General features: G+C 42.9%; 1 protein-coding gene and 1 non-coding gene across 17 annotated transcripts in view; one reads left to right on the top strand and one right to left on the bottom strand.

Annotated features, from left to right (window-relative positions):
* Positions 1-21,267, bottom strand: part of APBB2 (amyloid beta precursor protein binding family B member 2) — a 382,829-nt gene that overhangs the window by 140,978 nt on the left and 220,584 nt on the right. The window lies entirely within an intron of this gene.
* On the top strand, positions 18,575-18,647 carry TRNAE-UUC (transfer RNA glutamic acid (anticodon UUC)). The gene has a single exon. It is a non-coding gene; the product is annotated as a tRNA-Glu (tRNA).

Below are 21,267 nucleotides of genomic sequence, written 5' to 3' on the forward strand. Positions count from 1 at the left end.
CTCCCAAGCACCTGTTGGCCAATACACAAAATTATGTATTTCAGGAAATGTGTTGGGAGGAATACAGTGCTCTTATTCTCATGGCTTGCATTCCAACCCCACAGCACTGCATCAGTCCAAGCTCTCAAGAGTCTCACCGGGATTTGAAAACGGTTCATGATCGGTTTCTGTTGATTACACTGCTGCTGATCATACCCCCAGCTGGCAATTTCCCAGAGAACACTCACTTCAACCACTCTCTGTCCCTTTTCCTGCACAAAAGAAAGTGACCTCTCTGAGCACACCACTGCATCCCTCTGCAATGCCCTCTTTGTCCTCTCGTTCCCTTCTGCCTCTTCCAGTCCAGCCAGTTGCATACTCAGTGGTCTCTCAACATCCCGTGCATTTCTGCACCCCTGTGCCTTTGTGTGTGTTGGTCTCCTGGACTGGAATCTCCTCCTTTTCTACAGCCTCAAAACTAGAACCTGGTCATCCTTCTCCATGGAATTCTTCCTAATCATCCTTTTTTTTTTTTTTTTTAATTAACCAGTTCCTCCCTGTACTACTACCTCCCTTTAGTGACAAAATTATTTAGGGCAATTTTCTACTTAGTGTAAAACAAAGAACATTGCCCACCATCCAGTTCTCCAAGGATCAAGTCATTAAGCACTACAGCTGCTGCCGGAAACAGTATACCCTGTAAGGAATTCAAGACAGAAAAAACAGGATAAGGCACTTTGTACTTTGGAAAAATAGGCCCCTAAGATGGTTGGAGATATCTCAGGGGAAAAAAACAAAAAACATAGCCACACCGTGAGACTTGCAAGATCTTAGTTCCCCAACCGGGGATTGAAACTGGGGCAAAGGCAGTGAAAGGCCTGAGTCCTAACCACTGGACCACCAAGCAAGTTCGCCCCAAATAATTCTTCTAATGAACCCAGATTCTTGCATCTTCCCATACACAGAAGAGCACTAAAAGCATGAACTGAGCTCTCGGATCCCCATAGCTCCCACTGAGATCTATACCTGACTGCACGTATTCCCCGGCCCAAACTGTATCCACGCTGGCCGCCCTCTGCCCCCCTCTGCTCAGAGCTATCTGAGAGGCTGTCTCATGGGCTATTCTTCAGTAAGACCCTGAATAGAATTCAACTCACAGCTCTGACGCTGTGGGTTTTCTTTCATTCGATGTTAATATTATAGCTTCCAGTGTGACACCCCGGTCTTCTCCCCTAGCTCCTGAAGACTGGAGTCAAGGATCACACATGTGTGGGATCTACAATGGCTGCAGCTGAGAGAGAGCATTGAATGTGAGGTGGAAGCTACTTTTCACAGAACCCCCTACACAACCGCATTCTTAAGTTCAGAATTTATTATATAGGCAACAAAATGCTATCACAAATTTTGAGCAGGAGACTCCATATATTTCAAGAATATTATTATTGACAAGGCAGAAAATAGATGAGATATATCATTATATGTATTGGTATAAAATTTATGTATTATAACACATGTTCAAAAATTACATGTCAGTAACAGAGGTGAAAATATTGAGCCAAAAGAACGTATAATTACCAGTTCTCCATCCCTATTTAATTCTGCTATCAGTATAAATCAGTGATTAAAAAAGCAGCCATTGGCCATCTGAAAGAGTCTTTCTTCCCAGCGTGTAAGTGTTGTCATGACAACATGCCTGCTTTCTGTATCTCTGTGAACAAGCTTATGTTTAAAGGGAGAGGATGAGGATCAATCAGGTTACATAAAGAATAAACTGGACCAATTTTGAAATGTTTCAACCAAGGTTACCCAATACAATATTATCTCTTTAAATCCCATTAATAATGGAACCAGGCTGGGAGTTTTCAATCAATAAAACCATGCTTTAGCACCTACATTCTTTACATATAATAATAACACGCACTGAAATTCCACACACTAGCCCTGTAATTAGTGAGGAATTTTTCAAAACATATTCTGTCCTTACATTTACTGATGTTATCCTACATCGTTCCAAGTCAGATGTCACCTTTCTTCTGTCTCATCCCTTTTGAAGGATGTACTCTCCTTAGACGCTGACTCTCTGATTCCAAGGAGACAGGACAGGGGTGATGGTGGCGGTCCATTATCTCTTCTATGCTTCCAAACTATCTAAATGTTGGACCACCTTGCACAACTACATACATTAATTTGAAAATTCTGTGTGAACCAGTATTTGTGAGTAAGAACCACAAATGACAAAACCTTGACTAAAAGTTTATAAACAGAATCGATTTTCTTGATTTTTAACACGCACTGGATTTTGGCTTCACATTGTCTATTAGAAAATCTGTTGAGGTCAATAAATCTTAATCTTGAAATTAAAAACGAAACAGAACATTGCCACCTCCCACCTCCCACAATCTTGTCTTGAGCCAAAGGCATTTGGATCCTTGCTGGTTTGAAGTTTGAACGTGGTCTCTGGCATCCACCTCACTTCAGCAATGATCTTACCAAGAGCACCAGAGTCTGTCAGCACCATGGGTTAGACTCAGAGTGGTCTCTTATCTCTAAGGGACACTTGGAAATACATGGGAGTGTCTGGGGTTCTCACAGCGGGTGGGGGGAGTCAGAGATGCTGAATGTTCTGCAATGAGGAGGTAAGTCAGTCTAGCAAGGGTAACCAACTGCCCTGGCTTTCCTGGAACTCTCCTCACTTTAGTACCAGAAGTCCTGAAGCCTGGGAATCTGCCCAGTCCCAGGCAAACCATCACCTTAAATCCAGCACAAATAAAGGACTGTCCTTGCTAAACAATGGAGAGCTTCCTCTCTCAAGGACAGTAAGTATACACTGACCTCTCTGTCCTCCAGGAATTCTCTGTGGTTCTACAACTCACTAGTTCCTCACAAGGGTGAACCTTCAAGCCAGCATTTCTGAGAATAATTCCTATGTCAAGGCTATGAAATGTCTTTTTATTGTTTGGCATGTTTCTATTGACTGAGAAACTCCAGCGAAACCTAACAAAGGGGAGCACAATTCTTCCTTAGGAGACTCAAACTCAGGAGGAAGGTAACATTTTAAACCTAAAACTCAAACAACATATTGAGAAACAGACCAGTGGGTTTTTGAACCTGCTTCTTCTTATCTTTGGTTTCCTTCATTAATTTTTTTTACAAGTAATTTCCTCAATTACTTTTAAATCGAGAACCTTTTATACCACTGACAACTATAAGAACTAGACTCTGTACTTACTCATTCGAATAAAGGACTCAATAATGGAGTGAGAATCTCTAGGGATAACATTATACATCTTTATGCAGAAATAGCAGACACTCGCTGTGGGAAAATGGTTAAGTCAGCCACTTTTCATTCTCTTTAAATTTCCTCATCCTGAGGCTATTAGATAGCATAGCTGCTCAAGGATTCTATGATATTTTTCCTAGAAATGTTTTCCTTATATGGTAATCAGAGGAGTGCTGCTTTCTGTTTAGTAATGCTCCTCTGGAGGCCCAAAGGAGTTAATACCCCTAACTTAATACCAACAATGTTTCAGTAGCAGGGAAAGAAAGTTTATCACATAACTGCTCCCCTTGACATCTTTTGGTGCTCTAATCTGATACCAGGTGGCAGATATTTTGCATTAAAATTAGTAAAGGTATTTGTGTAAGCAGATAGGGTAGGGGGTCCTCAAAGAAACAGAACCAGGCATGGCTCTCTTGACACAAGAGAAGCCATTATTGACCTAAGCCATCTTGTGCTCTAAGCCTGGCCACAACACTTGCCCTTAAACAGGTCTCAGAAATTAGTGATCTTGAGCAAAATGAGGGAACACAGGAACAAAGGAAAACCAAGCAAGACACAACAATTCAGCATAAACCAGAGTCCTAGTTCCTCCTCAAGGGAAAATACAAAACAATCTGATACCTATCTTTGAGTTCTGCAGGAAATATCAGCCCTATTCAGGTGGAGGATGGAATGATGTTTGTGTATGCTTTCTTTAAAAAAAAAAAAAATTTTACTAGAGTATAGTTGCTTTACAATCTTGTATTAGTTTCTGCTAAACAACAAAGTGAATTAATCAGTTGTGCGTATGCATCCATCTACTCTTTTTTTAGATTTCCTTCCCATTTAGGGGTGCTTTTTCTGACCCTTATGACTTCAATCAAGTAAAGCCTGGACTCTGTTAACCTTTGTTACAAGTCTATGCTGAATTCTCCTCTGCTCAAGCCCCTTCAGGAATACGCATGTACCCTTAGCTTAAAACTTCCCCAGTTTTGCTGTTGGGGAGATATGGCTTTGGGAAAGATCCCCAGTGTTCTTCTTACTTGCTGCAAGTAATAAATCCTTCCTTCTCTTGATCTGTGGCTTGGCTGTGTGTCTTTTGGCTTGATACCAATCAATAGGCAAACCCATTTTTTTTTGGTAACATTCCTCCAAATTCTTGGTCTAGATTTAAACCATTGGTATGCTTTGCTATGTTTAGTCACTCAGTGGTGTCTGACTCTGTGACCCCGTGGACTGTAGCCGCCAGGTTTTGTCCATGGGGATTCTCCAGACAAGAATACTGGAGTGGGTTGCCATGCCCTCGACGTAGTCTTTCATATTCACATTCCAGCTTTTTATTTATTTATTTTTGGTTGCACTGGCTCTTCATTGCTGCACCCAAGCTTTCCCTAGTTGCAGCGAGCGGGGCTTCTCACGTTGCTTTCTCGTCTTGGGGAGCACAGGCTCAGTAGTTGTGGTGCATGGGCTTAGTTGCTCCACAGCATGCGCAGGCTTCCTAGGCTGATGATCAAACCTGTGTCCCCTGTGTTGGCAGGTGGATTCCTATCCACTGTGCCACGAGGGAAGTCCTGAAGATTTCCTTTAATTTCAGTTAATATTCTTATTGGGCTTCCCTGGTGGTTCAGTGGTAAAGAATCCAGCTGCAATGCAGGAGACACAGGTTTGATCTCCAGGTTCAGGAAGATCCCCTGGAGAAGGAAACGGCAACCCATTTCAGTATTCCTGCCAGGGAAATCCCATGGACAGAGGAGCCTGGTGGGCTACAGTCCCTGAAGTCACAATAGAGTCAGACACAATTTAGCAACATGATTAAACAACAACTACATTCTTATGGACCAATCAGTTTATGAGAACAGTGACCAAAGAAAATAAAAAGAAAACACTTGCTTTCAATCTCTAAAAATGAACAAAAGCACTCTCAACAAAAAATAAAACTTTCAAAAACCAGAGCTATTAAATTGTAGACTGCTTTCTTTCAGCACATTTGCTTTGTAAATGATCTATTCAAATAATCCTTTCAAATATTTCCTAATGCAATTATCTTGCTTAATTTTGTATATTTTAAGCCACCCACTAATTTTCAAAAACTCCTAAATAGTGAAATGAAAGGGTCTAGCATAAGCTGAAGTGGCATAGAAATAATTTTGAGCTGAAGGCATTTTAGTTTTTGAAATCCTTTATCTGCCTAAAAGCAGAGCCTCCCAAAAGAACTCAGTAGACATAAATCCCTTCCCTGGGAGCAATTTTAATCTCTTCTGGGAGATGAGAAATCCACACCCAAACTGTCATCAGACTATTGTATCTCCTGTCCAGTCTCCTAAGAACCAACGTATTTTTCAAAGATTATTTGTTTTTCCAGAGTTCCCTTTCTCCCCTCTTCTAAAGTCATTTTTTCCCCCAGAAGTACCCTCTGCTCCTCCCCATCCTCTACTAAGACTGTATATAAGCCCCAAATTCTAACAGCTTCTTTAAGTCACATTTCTTTGTGAACTCTCCTAAGTAAGTGTGTAATTATATCTTTTTTCTCTGGCTAATCTGTCTGAGGTCAGTTTAATTTGCAGGCTGCAGTCACTGACTCTAAGAGGGCAGAGGAAAAGGTTTCCCATGGTGGCAAATACAAGGCACTGTGCCATTCACTCACCAGTTCATTCAGTGAACACTTGCCAGGAGCCAGGCTGTGGGCTGGGTGTTGGGACCTAGCAGTAAACATTCATGACTGGCCTCACAAAGCTTGCAGTCCACAGGGAAAGAGTGGCATCTAGTTTGCATTTTCAAATTACACTGAGTATTATAAGAAAAGTAGAGGTGTATGGGAGTTTTAACCCTTATTAATATAGTTGGCCTACTAGTAAGATTAAGTTCTTTAAGGGTAAGGACAGAGTCTAATTTGCTCAATGCTTATCCCCAGAGCTATCTAGTATCCCACATTATCTTAGGTGCTTGATAAGAATTTGTTGAATGAATTCCACCACCTTAAACATTATACTCCAAAATAAACAATTCTGGGTAGTCTATACTGGAAATAGCCATGTTTGTTGAGAACCAGTGATATGCACCTACTGTCTTAGACATTAAATTCTTCTTTCTCACAGAGAACAGATACCTTTGAATGACACATACCCCTTATCCCAAACGTGTGAGATAGTCTCTAGTTCCCCTGCTACATCTACTAGCCACTCTTTCTACCCTGCCCTGGGCACTAAGAGCTAGATAGACCCTTTGTAGATTTGGCAATGAAAGGCCTAGCAGCTGATAGGAGTGTGGGAGGCCAAAGAGGTCTGAGTATGAGTTCCCCAGCTCCGTCTCTGCAAGAGCAGTCAGGCTGAAACAGGAGGAAGGAGGGCAGGGCACAACCTTTAAAACGATGACACAGCCATTAAGGGTATGATTTAAAAAAAAAAAAATTCCTCCCATAGCCATTCTCACTTTCTGAGAGGATCCCATACCCTGGGGCCACTCTCGCCTCCTGAGACTGCATTCTGTCTATGGAATGAGTACCTCTCGAAATAAATCCACTTCTTACCTATCATTTTGTCTCTCATTAAATTCTTTTTGTGACAAAGACATCTTGGACACCAACTCTGTCTTAAGATGGTGGAAGATTTGACTCTCAGTAGATGTCAAGCCTCATCATATGCTCACTGTAACACATCAGCACACACACCCCCACAGGGGCCACGACAGCTCCAAAGCCAACTATGAAAGGTCAAAAAGCGGGTAGTGGCCCAATTCCTAGAAATCACTACCCCTTCCCCCAAATCCTCCCACTCGTTGGTACGTGGAATTACCCAGCCCATAAAAACTAACCGTTCCATATTTTAGGGCTTTTCACCTTCTGAGACAGCCCACACTCTATGAAGTGCGTTCCTTCCACAGCCATTCTCACTTTCTGGGAGGACCCCATACCCTGGGGCCACTCTCGCCTTCTGAGACTGCATACCTCTCTAAATAAATCCACTTCTCACCCATCATTTTGTCTCTCATTAAATTCTTTCTGTGACAAAACATAAAGAAGCTGAGCTTCATTAAGTCCTGAGACCAGGTGTATCATCTCAATTAAAAGACAGTGGGTTCAAGTCCCCAATCTGGGTTTTGGCCAGATCTGAGTCCTGGCCTGTGGCTTCAAGTCCACCTGAGTTGTGCAGTTTTAACGCCACCACTCTCCTATGCTCAGAGCTGCAAATGTAGCTCTGCCTGGATTTCAAGGACCTTCCTTCCACTTGGCCTTTTCAACCTGGATATGCTGATGAGAACCTGGCTGCCGACTTCAGAAGGCTTCCCCAACCCTTAGAAATTCTTCTTAATCTTGCCCAAACTTCTGTAAACAGTGCCTCCTTTTAAACTTTCCTCAGTTACTCCACTGAAGAGATCACCTGTTTCCATCTAGAACCCTGATTCACAGAGAAATGATTATAATTGTATTCTTTTCCTAGGGGTGCTATAACAAAGTACCATAAGGTGAATGACTTATGACAACAGAAATTTGTTTTACAGTCCTGGAGTCTCGAAATTCAAAAATCAAGGTATTGAGGGAGCCATGCTCCCAAGCCTCTAGGGGAGAATCTTGACCAACTTCATCCAGCTTCTACCAGCCGCAGATGTTCCTTGGTTCGCAGCAGCATCACTCCAATCTCTGCCTCCATCCTCATAAGGCCATCTTCTGTGTCTATGTGTATGGGTCTCCACGTGGTCTTCTCCTTGGGTGTCTCTGTCCAAATTCCCCTCTTCCTAGAAGGGCAGATTTGATGACCTCTGCAAGGACCCTATTCCCAAACAGAATCATACTCAAATGTACAAAGTGTTAGGATTTCAACATATCTCTTTGGAGGACACAATTCAACCCTCAACAATATATAATGTATTAGCAGTATCTTCCATACCCAGAATTGTTGGAGGGCAGGAAGAAATCTTCATCCGTCTGCTCCCCAGGACCTAGCCCAGGGCTGTGCCCACAGAAGGTGCAAGCACTGTGTGCTTTCACAGACCCGGCAAAACAGTAAACTGGTAAATGAACGGCATGTAAGAGCTATTTAAAAACAGAACTGTGGTTTTATTATAGCTAAAAACATCATGTTAACAGAGCCTAAGAGTTGCATAACTACTTCCTCTCCATTAGAGCATTCTAGGGAGGGATGCTGAGCTTACAGTTTGCCTGTACATCTAGTTTTGCTGTTGTTGTTCAGTCGCTCAGTGATGTCTGACTCTTTGAGACCCATGGACTGCAGCATGCCAGGCTTCCCTGTCCTTTACCATCTGCTGGAGCTTGCTCAAACTCATGTACATTGAGTCAGTGATGCCATCCAACTATCTCATCCCCTGTCATTCCCTTCTCCTGCCTTCAATCTTTCCCAGCAGCAGTGTCTTTTCCAATGAGTCGGCTCTTCGCATCAGGTGGTCAAAGTATTGGAGCTTCAACATCAGCCCTTCCAATGAAGATTCAGGACTGATTTCCTTTAGGATTGACTAATTTGATCTCCTTGCAGTTCAAGGGACTTGCAAGACTCTTCTCCAACACCACAGTTCAAAAGTATCAATTCTTCGGCATTCAGCCTTCTTTATAGTCCAATTCTCACATCCAAACATGACCACTGAAAAAACCACAGCCTTGACTAGACGGATATTTGTTGGCAAAGTGATGTCTCTGCTTTTTAATATGCTGTCCAGGTTGGTCATAGTTTTTCTTCCAAGAAGCATACATCTTTTAATTTCATGGCTGCAGTTACCATCTGCAGTGATTTTGGAGCCCCCCAAAATAAAGTCTGTCACTGTTTCCCCATCTATTTGCCATGAAGTGATGGGACCGGATGCCATGATCTTAATTTTCTGAATGTTGAGTTTTAAGCCATCTTTTTCACTCTCCTCTTTCACCTTCAACAAGAGGCTCTTTAGTTCTGCTTCACTTTCTGCCATAAGGGTGGTGTCATCTGCATATCTGAGGTTACTGATACTTCTTCTGGCAATCTTGACTCCAGCTGTGCTTCATCCAGCCTGGCATTTCTCATGATGTACTCTGCATATAAGTTAAATAAGCAGGATGACAATATACAGCTTTGATGTACTCCTTTCCCAATTTTGAACCAGTCCGTTCTAACTGTTCCATTCCATGTCTGGTTCTAACTGTTGCTTCTTGACCTGCATACAGGTTTCGCAGGAGGCAGGTAAGGTGGTCTGAAAGGTCAGTTTTCATTCCAATCCCAAAGAAGGGCAGTGCCAAAGAATGCTTAAACTACCACACAATTACATTCATTTCATAGGCTAGCAAAGTAATGCTCAAAATTCCCCAAGCCAGGTTTCAACAGTATGTGAACCAAGAACTCCCAGATGTTCAAGCTAGATTTAGAAAAGGCAGAGGAATCAGAGATCAAATTGCCAACATCCACTGGATGATAGAAAAAGCAAGAGAATTAATTCTGCTTCTTGACTACGTTAAAGCTTTTATATGGATTACAACATCTAGTTTTAGACATACTTAATTCTAACATCTCCACGAAGATCTGTCTAGAGAAGTAACCCTCTTTAATACAATCAGGGAACATATATTGAACAACTCATGCCATTGGGCTGGACCCTAAGATAAATTCTAACAAAACAGATATGAATGAGCCATGGCCACTGCCTTCTAGGAGCTCAGTGAAACAACCAAAACAACCTCATACAGCAGTGCCGAGGCTGTCGTGCTCACTGCACACTTCTCTGCTTCCTTCTTGTACCCAAGCATACTTATACCTGTTTTTTGGTGACTCAAGGCCATTACTCCAAATGTCACCTACTACAATTAGAGGCACTAAACATTTTACCTGCATCCCTGCTATTCAACATGCTCTGTGAGCACTTAAGATCTGTTCTGGGTTCCCACTTCCCCAACCAGCCCCAGTGCTGAGCTATCACCTTGCTAATACTGGAAGGTGTGGCTCTATCAGCTTCTTTTTCTCCTTGATCCTTCTTTCCACCTCCCAGCTCCCTTCTAACCCATTAAATCTAACCCCTTGTCTACTACAAAGCCACGTGAGAAATGTGTCTAAATTAGAGTAAATAGGCTTGGAGAAAGCACCTGGATATTCTTAATAAGTGAAATGAAAGTGGTTCAGTATAGAGACGATGGAGCCTCTATTTGTGACTTCTCAACAGGCTCTGCCCTTGTTTCAGCTTCTCATCATTGATGTAGTCCAGCCCCCTATACCCCTCCACTAGGGTGGTTTTCTACAAGGAGCAGTAATCACAACTAATTCTATCTAATTACATGGTTTTATTATTGTCTGATTCGTGCAATGGAATTTCAGCTCCTTGAGGCTATAAATGGAGTAGATAGATCTAATGGCGTATCTTTGGCATCTTGTACAGTATTTGGTATACACTACACGCTGTTAATAAGTATATTCATCTTCTAACATTTATGACTTCTTGCTACTTCAGGCTTCCCTGGTGGCTCAGTGGTAAAGAATCTATCAGCCAAGCAGGAGACACGGGTTAGATCTCTAGGACAGGAAGATCCCCTGGAGAAGGAACTGGCAACCCACTCTAGTATTCTTGCTGGGGAAACCCCACGGACAGAGAAGCCTGGCAGACTTCGGTCCATGGGGTCTCAAAAGAGTCAGAATTTAGTGACTAAACAACAACTACTACTACCCCAGGCACCACTCACTTTATCTCATATGATCTTATGGCTGGCCTCTAAGGAAGGGCACTATGCCGTAAGGTGTCTTGTGTAGTGCACAGAAACAACTTTCAGGTCAACAAGAGGTTTGAATGCAGTAAGAAAATAAAGAACCCCTACTTTCCCCTATATAAACCTCATTCTTTACAAAACAGAGACATTCTTTACTTATTCAAGGGAATCTGATAAATATCTGCTTTCCTGTTTAATCCAAATAAGTAAATTTAAGTCGCAGGTGGATTCTCTTCTGTCTGGGCTTCCCTGGTGGCTCAGACAGTAACAAATCCGCCTGCAAAGGAGGAGACCTGGGTTCGACCCCTGGGTTGCAAAGATCCCCTGGAGGAGGGTATGGCAACCCACTCCAGTATTCTTGCCTAGAGAATCCCCATGGACAGAGGTGCCTGATGGGCTACAGTCCATGGGGTCGCAAAGAGTCAGACATAACTGAGTGACTAAGCACACACAGTAAATTTAAGTTACTCCAAGACTTTAATTTTGGGGTCTTTATTTTTTATGAATTTTTACACCTTCTTCTGGACAAATTAGGAAAATTATCAGCAGTAATAAGGTCTATGCAAAGTCATGAAATATTAACAATGTTTAGGCTAATTTTGCTTCACATAGATGTTGTTGTTTTCTCTCTTCTATAAAATTCAGTGCTACAGAGTTAACAGTATACAGAAAATTTACTACATTTAGACTTTAATTCCAAATTATTTTTTACATCTGAAAGTCAACAATGTTGAACACAAATTCAAAAATTTCAGCTTCACAGTAGCAAATTAGAACTTCAGAATGGTGCTTATTTTATGTGAAATGTATAATTTACTGTAATAATGAAATGATAACATTAATGGGACTCACTGCTGCTGCTGCTGCTAAGTCGCTTCCGTCGTGTCCGACTCTGTGCGACCCCATACACGGCAGCCCACCAGGCTCTCCATCCCTGGGATTCTCCAGGCAAGAACACTGGAGTGGGTTGCCATTTCCTTATCCAATGCATGAAAGCGAAAAGTGAAAGTGAAGTCGCTCAGTCGTGTCCGACTCCTAGCGACCCCATGGACTGCAGCCTACCAGGCCCCTTGGTCCATGGGATTTTCCAGGCAAGAGTACTGGAGTGGGGTGCCATTGCCTTCTCCGATGGGACTCACTAGGTATGAGAATTAACCAAGATGCTAATTCTTCATCTGACACCAGGTGGCAGACATTTTAACATTAAAATTAGCTATTTCAATAGGTATTTCTCTAAATCCTTTGATTCAGAGACTGCATATCTTTGAGGACCACTTTACTTACTACAGGAATTCCCAAAGCATCCCCATATTAAAGAGTGGTCCTAAAACCACTTACCAGTTGTGGTCACAAAGCCTTTGGCCACTAACATATGTATTGAACCTACCAGGTGAGGGTCATTCTGCTAGGCAGTGGGTCATAGAGAGACACAGGCAGGGCATCACATGCTTTCAAGTCTAAGTGTGGGGATTAATATTAATCAGATATTCATCAAAGAATTAAAGAACTGCACATTTTATTTGTGCTACAAAGGAGAACCTCTGTAAGTTTTCTTTACACACCTCACAGATGAAACATGCCAGAAGACTTACAACAGGAAAATATCCCAAGTATCTCAAAACGCAAAGCACCGTGCTAGATGCTGAAAGGCAGTGGCTCTTCACATGCCAGCAGGAGGGTGTCTTGTATTCTTACTAAGTACTCATTGGGAAAAGACCCAAATTATAATGAAGTCAGTGCACCTTTAATGAAATTCGTGCTTTATTTGTCTCAAGAGCATCTAAATACACTTGAAAACGAGTCCCACACATATAAATATATACTCGGTACACATGGAAACGGAGCCTCTGAAATATCTTCTTGTTCTCAGAGGTCTGAGGCCCACAGACTAGGAATTACTACAGTCTGTGACAGACAGAAAGATGACTGCCAGGAAGACACTGGAGACACTGTCCCTGACCTCAAGGAACCTTCTTGCCAGTGGAGATTTAACAAATCTCAAGGCTAAGGTTTCACATAAGGTGGAGAGTGAAACAAACCCAGGCCCAGCAGGGTGTGGCCAAGGATACGAGGCTTCACAGGAGAAGCTTTGATAAAACGATTCAGCCGTTCTCATGCGAAGGTGACAGATGTCCTTGTGCGTGCCCATAACCAAGTGCTGATACGTGTGAAGGCGCAAGAGACGGGACTCAGAAATAGCCTGTGGTTGCCCTGTTTTCTCTGTTTGGGAGATTTTGCCCACCAATATTCCGTGACAACAGCCAACAGTGTATGCTCCAACCCAAAGTGGCAATTAGTCCAATGCTTCATCCCAAATCAGGCAGCTCTGAGGCTGGGCTAAGCCTTACCCGCTAGGGAAGGACATTCTGCTTCTTGTCAGCACATCCACCATCTCGGTGCTGGGACAAAACCCAGCTGATTTGGTAACAGTTACTTTTCAAGCTAATTGTGAGTCTATCCACCTGTGAGGTTACTTAGCAGTGGACAGTCTGGAAAGGAAGCTTGAATACAAACCGCTACACAGAAACACTGCTTTGTCAGTGTAAGAGTCTACTACAGAAGAAGAAATGGAGAAAACATTCAAACATCTTTATATTTAAATAGATTTTTTTAAAAGTACCACTAAATATGGGGAAAAAGCATGGAAAATGACTTAATGCGTATCAATCCAACTGTCCATCACAGTTGAAGGGTTTTTTGGTGAGGCAGTTGACTCATAAAAGCTTTCTCTGGTTCCTCTCCCCAGCCTCAGCTCTATAATTCCTTGACTGTATGAGTCATCATGAAAATTATGAAGATGACACAAATACAAACAACCAACCAAAAGCTCATTTTATCCAAGATTCTCTTAAACATAACACATTAGAAGAAAAATGTTCTAATTCAAGATAATAATGGGGGACAAGGAAAACTGTTTATTAAAGTCAATGCATTCCTGACTAAAAGAGTACTTGAAGCTTATCCTTTAGAAAAATTCAGAGACACACCTGAAAAGAAAAGACAAAAAGAGCCAGCAGACGCCCCTCTTTCCTCTACTCTATGACCTTGGCAAGCTGTTTCCACGGAGACTGTTTTCTCATCTGTACAAGGAGTTCAGATAACTAGATGAGTGAGCTCCACGGTTTTCTAACACTCTCTGATTTTAAATTTGGAAAGGAAAGGCTAGATATTTTATTCTGCTTAACATTTCCCCAAAAGTTGCACATCAGAATCTATATGCCTAGAGATTTCTAGAAATTAATACTGTTACAGAGTTTCTAGCCAATTAATAGTCAAGATTTGGTGCCCAACATACAATAAACAATCTTTGGACATGCGGTAGGCAGATTTCTAGGATGGTTCCAAGATTCCTGCCTCCTGAAATACATGCTTTGGACAGTTCCCTCCCCTGAGCATGGGCAAGACTGAGAAATACGACAGGTTATCACTTCTGTGATTAGGATACATTGTAAGGTGAAGGATTCTGCAGATTTAATTAAGATCCTTCATCAGTCAACTTTGTTGCTCAGTCATGTCTGACACTTTGCAACTCCATGAACTGCAGCACGTCAGGCTCCTCTGTCCTCCACCATCTCCTGTAGTTTGCTCAAATTCATGACCATGGTGTCAGTGATGCTATCTAACCATCTCATCCTCTGCTGCCCCCTTCTCTTTTTGCCTTCAATCTTTCCCTGCATCAGGGTTTTTTTCCAATGAGTCGGCTCTTCTCCGTATCAGGTGGCCAAAGTATTGGAGCTTTAGCATCAGTCCTTCCAATGAATATTCAGGGTTGATTTCCTTTAGGACTCACTGGTTTGATCTCCTTGCTGTCCAAGGGACTCTCAAGAGCCCTCTCCAGCACCCCTATTTGAAAGCATCAATTCTTCAGTGCTCAGCCTTCTTTTTGGTCCAACTCTCATATTTGTATATGACTAATGGAAAAGCCATGGCTCTGACAATATGGACCTTTGTCGGCAAAGTGACGTCTCTGCTTTCTATTATGCTGTTCTAGGTTTGCCATAGCTTTCCTTCTAAGGAGAAAGAGTCTTTTAATTTCGTGGCTACAGTCACTATCCACAATGATTTTGGAGCCCAAGAAAATAAAATCTGTCACTGCTTCCATTTTCCCCCCTTCTATTTGCCATGAAGTGATGGGACTAGATGACATGATCTTAGTTTTTTTCACGTTGAGTTTCAACACAGCTTTTTCACTCTTTGAAAGGGAGATTATCCGGGATGGGTCTTACCTAACCAGGTGAGCCCTTAAAGGAGACAAGCAGCAGCAGACCAGCCTTGAAAAAGCAAGCTGCCATGTATAAAAGGAGGGGACCACATGGCAAGGACCTAAGTACAGTCTCCAGAGCTGAGAGTGGTCCTGGACAAGAGCTGGCAAGAAAACAAAGATGTTGGTCATACAACTACAAGGGAATGAACTCTGTCAGCAATCAGTGAGCTTAGAAAAGGACCCCGAGCCTCAGACAAGACTGCACCCCTGGTTGACACCTTGGCTTCAGCCTGTGAGGCTCTTAGCAGAAGACCCAGCTAACCCACACTCATAATCCAGACCCACAGGACCTACAGATGCTCGTGAGCATCTGTTAGTCAGCAACAGAAAACTAACATAGGACACTTAGACTTTGAGGAGGGCTTCCCTGTTAGCTCAGTTGGTAAAGAATCTGCCTGCAATGCAGGAGATCCTGGTGCAATTCCTGGGTCTGGAAGATCTGCTGGAGAAGGGATAGGCTACCCTATCTTCCAGTATTCTTGGGCTTCCTTTGTGGCTCGGCTGGTAAAGAATCCACCTGCAATGCGGGAAACCTGGGTTTGATCCCTGGGTTGGGAGGATCCCCTGGAGAAGGGAAAGGCTACCCACTCCAGTATTCTGGCCTGGAGAATTCCATGGATTACTGTCCGTGGGGTTGCAAAGAGTCAGACACAAATGACCAACTTTCACTAGACTTTGGGAACAAAACCAGGGGCTGTTTCTCCATGTTACCACCAAGTGGACCTTTTCCAGGGTTTTCCAGTTCACATTTGCCTGGAAAGCACTGTCTGCTTCCTCACGACTTTTTTCTTCTGAATCCATTTTGGATTCATTGAGTCTTGTATAACCTTGGCCTGAAAGAGCAGTAGCCACTCCACTGTGGACATGAGATAAAAGGAAGAAGGTCCGCATGTGGCCCACAAAGGGATACAGCAGAGCCAGTGAGTGTCCAGTCAAGTATGACCGTTCAGTTCAAAGACACGTGACACTGCAGAGGGGAAGGTTTGGTATAGTTTCAAAATCTGTAGAAATTATAGTCCTAAAGTTAGATCCCTTCTCCACTTTGTGCAATCTAGTAGACAGTATTTACAGTCTCATAGCTTGATAGCTGCATATGGGCACAGAATAAAACTTTAAATTGTGCCGCTTTGGGATAAAGACCAAAAAGGCAGCAAGAAGTATCCAAAATTTACTATTTCTTAAACTCAGACTTTTTCTCAAGTCTATTCCAGCTCCCAGTCTTTTTTCTCGACTAGGAGAAATCTCAGGCTCCTGAAGTGGGATGGGAGAACCACCTGTGTCAGACTCATTTCAGGATACCTGCCAACATGGAGACTCCTGGGCCCCAAAGAGCCAAGAACTGGAATCTCTATGGGGAAGGACCCCGGGAACATGTATTTCAACATGCTGAGTCTTGCACAGTCATTCTGCAAGCCAGCAATCTAACTTGGATCTAATGGATGGTTAATTCCATCCATTTATAGATGAGGAACACAAGCGTAAGCAACTTGTTTACAGAGACGTGGTTAGCAAGGAGGCGAGCTAAAATTAAAATCGAGAATGTAAAATCTACTAACACAGACCAGGAAGCTGGAAATGAATCAATGTCCCTGTGTTTTCCACATTAATATTCTCCCCAATTAGTAGAGATAATTAAGCATTGAAGATAAAATGACTCTGTAGTGACAGAAATATGTAAACACATTAGGGGAAAAATTTCATTTCACCAAGATCTGTGATTAGTTAGCATGGTATGGCTGGTGCAAAATTTGACAGTACACTGAGTTATCATTGGAATGGTTTGGGAGGAAGGTTCTTCATTGAACCTTACCTTCCAACCACCCATTAGCTCCAAACAATGAGTGTCCATTCTGGTTTTAGGCGTGGCGTCTGCTCCCTGCAGACAACGAGTCTACCATGATGATGTGCGCAAGCTGTCCCTGCTCTCTCCAGGTGTGGTCCCTGTGGTGCTTCCACTGCAGCAGTCATGTTCGGGCTTGGGACTACCCTTCCTTAGGTGCACAGCATGCAGAAAAGTAGAGCCTTAAGATAACCCCCAAGCTCACTCAATCACTAACTAACCACAAGCTATTGTTGTGGATTTGTATTCCTTCATTAGGATAGCACTTCAATATTACCTTAAAATCCTAACCCCCAGTTCCTTAGAATGTGACTGGATATAGAGATGGAGCCTTCAAAGAAGTAATTAAGGTTATATGAGGGTGTCAGGGTGAGCCCTAACCCAATAGGACTGGTGTCCTTATGAGAAGGAGGATACCAGGGGTGCATGGACAGCGGAAAGACTGTATGAGAAGGAAGCAAGAGGGTGGCTATTTATAGTGAAGGAGACAGACCTCAGAGGAGACCAACTCTCCCGCCATCTTGACCTGGGACTCTCAGCCCGCAGAACTGTGAGAAAATTCATTTCTGTTGTTTAAGCCAAAAAGAGAATGAAACTCACACTTCTGTAAATCTTCAGGAACTAATAAACATTTTGCAAATACTCTCTTCCTATTCTAGGAGGTAGGTAAATGTTATTTGTCTCAGTAATAAACAGAGCAGCTACAGCTGACTTAGTACAATGTCACTAAGTCAGAGTCCAAATCCAGAATCCTGTATACCGTTGATGTTGTGATCCCTGAATCATGAGGTCTCTTGTAAGAAAAGGGGGAAAAAGGCATTCTTATTTTGCAACACCGCTGGTGAATTCACTGGTTAATGAAATGATCCAAAGAAAACCCTGGCTCGACAAGCATCTGGTTAATATGCTGGGGGTGGACTAGTCCACAGATTCATAACTTGGTCTTGAAGCTTAGAGGCAAAAGAAGGCAACAATGCAGAACGACCAGGGTAAGGGATCACTGGGTGAGGCTGGAAAACTGATGGCTTGTCAGTCTCCATAAATCACACACACAGGAGGGCTTTCCCAGCCGTGCTAGGACAGTGATCAAGCAGGAAACCCACAGCGGGGCCGACCACCTGGGAAGCCTGCCCATCTCAAGATGGTCAGAGTTGGACCATCAAGAAGACTGAGTGCCCAAGAATTGATACTTTTGAACTGTGGTGTTGGAGAAGACTCTTGAGAGTCCCTTGGATGGCAAGGAGATCAAATCAGTCAATCCTAAAGGAAATCAATCCTGAATATTCATTGGAAGGACTGAAGCTCCAATACTCTGGCCACCAGATGAGTAGAGCCGACTCTTTAGAAAAGACCCTGATGCTGGGAAAGACTAAAGCAGGAAGAGAAAGGGACCACAGAAGATGAGATGGTTGGATGGCATCACTGACTCAATGGACATGAGTTTGAGCAAGCTCCAGGAGATGGTGAAGGACAGGGATGCCTGGCACGCTGCAGTCTGTGGGAATGCAAAGAGTCAGACATGACTGAGTGACAAACAACAACAAAAATAAAAGTTCAGGGAATTCCCTGGTGGTACAGCGGTTAGGACTTGGTGCTTTCACTGCCAAGGGCCTAGGTTCGATCCCTGGTTGGGGACCCAAGATCCCATATGCTGTGTGGTGTGGCCAAAAAGTAAAAAAAGTAAAACTTCACGTCACTGAGCCTAGAATCAGGTATCTTTGGGTGAGTTCAGAGCTGTGTTTTCCTTTCAGGGATCTTAAAGGCCTACTTTAAGATGACAGAATGGAGGGCAAAATAGATTAGGTAGAATTAAGCATGGAATTAAGGGTTTTGGAAGAGGGTATATGGTCACTGGTCAAATGAACTGTTCCACCAAGGAAGTCGAGGACTGAGCAACAGGTGGGGGTCAAGGAGGTAGTATTTCCTGACATCCCTACTCAAGGGCATCTCGTTCTGTTCTAACACTGCAGGCTATATGTCCATGTGAGTCACTGCAGAGTGAGTGATGGGTTCTATACTGTCCAGTCTCCTGGAGCCTGAAGAGATGAAATGACAGCTGCTGCTGCTGCTGCTGCTAAGTCGCTTCAGTCGCGTCTGACTCTGTGCGACCCCATAGACGGCAGCTCACCACGATCCCCCATCCCTGGGATTCTCTAGGAAATGACAGCTAACAAGTAGCAAAGAGGCAGAGGAAGCTGGGAATTGAGTGTTGCTGCTTCTTCGTCCTTTTTTTTTGGTAGAAGGAATAGTTCCTAGTAGACATGTTAATATACTGCAGCATTCATATTATGGGGAATATAAGAAATTAATAATAAAATGCATTTTAATAGATTTTTTTAACAGACACTACCATCGTGATGAATACCATATTTAATATTCTTGCTGAGACTCACACACAAGGAAACAGATTCGGGAACCCACTGTTTGTCACAGCTTTGTTTACAACAGCAAACTTTCTTGGCAGCGGTATCTGTCAAAAATTCTTTATCTGAATAACTCCTCTAGGAAAATACTTGCACATATTCATGAGATGCGTAAGAGTATTCATAGAAGACTAGTTTGTTATGAGGAAAACAAGAACAAACCTAAGGCCTGGCAATAAGGAACAATAAAATAAATGTAATGCACCTAAATTTGAGACTATTATGCAGCAGAATGAGGAGGTCTTTGTACTGAACGTGGAGTCTTGAACTAGACTTCCTGTATTCTAATCCCAGCTCCACAAATGCCTCTTACAAGGTTTACAACCATGAACAAGGCCGTAACAAGCAGTGGTCCATGGATCGCTGTTTCCTGTTTAAGAGACCAGCTACATGACCTTAGGAAAATTCTGTAACCTCTCTAAGACTCAATCTCCTCATACTGTAAAAAGCAAATAATAATAGTGGTCTTCTTATAGGGTTCGTGGGAGGTTTATAAGTAAAGTGCTTAGAACACTGGCTGACATAGAGTAAGGGCCACTCAGTGTTAGTTTTTAGTTGCACTATTCCCCAATACATGTTGTGTGTTGTAGGGGAATGCAGGGGAGAAAAACACTTATAGATTATCTCATTTATACAAAATAAAACCAATAAGCCACAACACAGCTCTCCTCTGTCCCCCTGCTCTCCTTCCACCCCAACACACACACACACACACACACACACACACACACACACACACACAGCTCCCCTCCAGGGAAGAGAGATGGGGGAATAGGAATGGGTGTGAGGAAATTCTGACTTACAAGTCTAGCCTTCAGAACTGTCTGAATCTTTTGGAACCTGAATCATCTACACTGGCTTTCTCCAAGTTCTTACCTCCTACTCACTCCTAATGCTACATCAAACTGCATTCTGCTCATATCACATCTCCAAAATTACTCTCCTCTAGTCATTAATAACCTCTTACTGGTAAAAGGAAAATGCATTTTTCAATTCTCATTTTATTCCACTTCTTTATGTCTTTCAACACTCTTTTAAAAGAGTGGCTTCCAGGAAACCACAGCTTTCTGTCCTGCTCTGCTCCCATATCCCCAGTCTTCTCGACTTTCTCCCGCCCTCCACAGTGGCCTTGGGCCTTGAAGGCTGATGCATGGGCCCTTTCTCTGTACTCTTGAGTCAACTTGCAGGCAGCCTCCTCAGTACCCAGGGCTCCTGTTATGATATCTAGGGACATTTCTCTCACACTTACGCCCCCACTCCAGATCCTTCCTGAGCTGCCCACTGGGCATTGCCGTTTGGATATTTTGAACGAGTTACCGTGTTGAGGCCCAATCCTCCAGCTTCCATCCTTTCCTATCTCATCCCTCCCGTTATGGAAGCCACATACTCAGGGCTCCTCCGGACAAATCCCTCTTCTTCACAGTGGATTACTCTACCCGCTTTTCAGCCACCTCCTTCCCGCCCTCCAAATCTCGATCGCTACCTTCTTCAGGCTAAAACAGTCTCTCACCTGGGACTCTGTGATTGCCTCCTAACTGGATTCTAGATTTTACCCTTCCTCTCAGAGGTTCTTAACCAGGCAGGGTCCATGGACTCCAGAAATATTACATTTTTATTTTCATTCATCTCAGACTGAAATTTAGCATTTCAGTGAGTCACGAACATTAGCAACAAACCATGCTAGTATTAATATTCGCAGAATGCTGATATTAAATAGTATTGGGAGAACACCAATATTCCAAATACTGCTGTGATTTTGCCAACAAAAGAAATCAGGTATTTTTGTATAACACGACAAATGTTAGATATATTGTTTACTGTCATTATTACTTT

This window comes from Bos javanicus, chromosome 6 (genome assembly GCF_032452875.1).
Source record: "Bos javanicus breed banteng chromosome 6, ARS-OSU_banteng_1.0, whole genome shotgun sequence".
In the NCBI taxonomy this organism is placed as follows: Eukaryota; Metazoa; Chordata; class Mammalia; order Artiodactyla; family Bovidae; genus Bos; species Bos javanicus.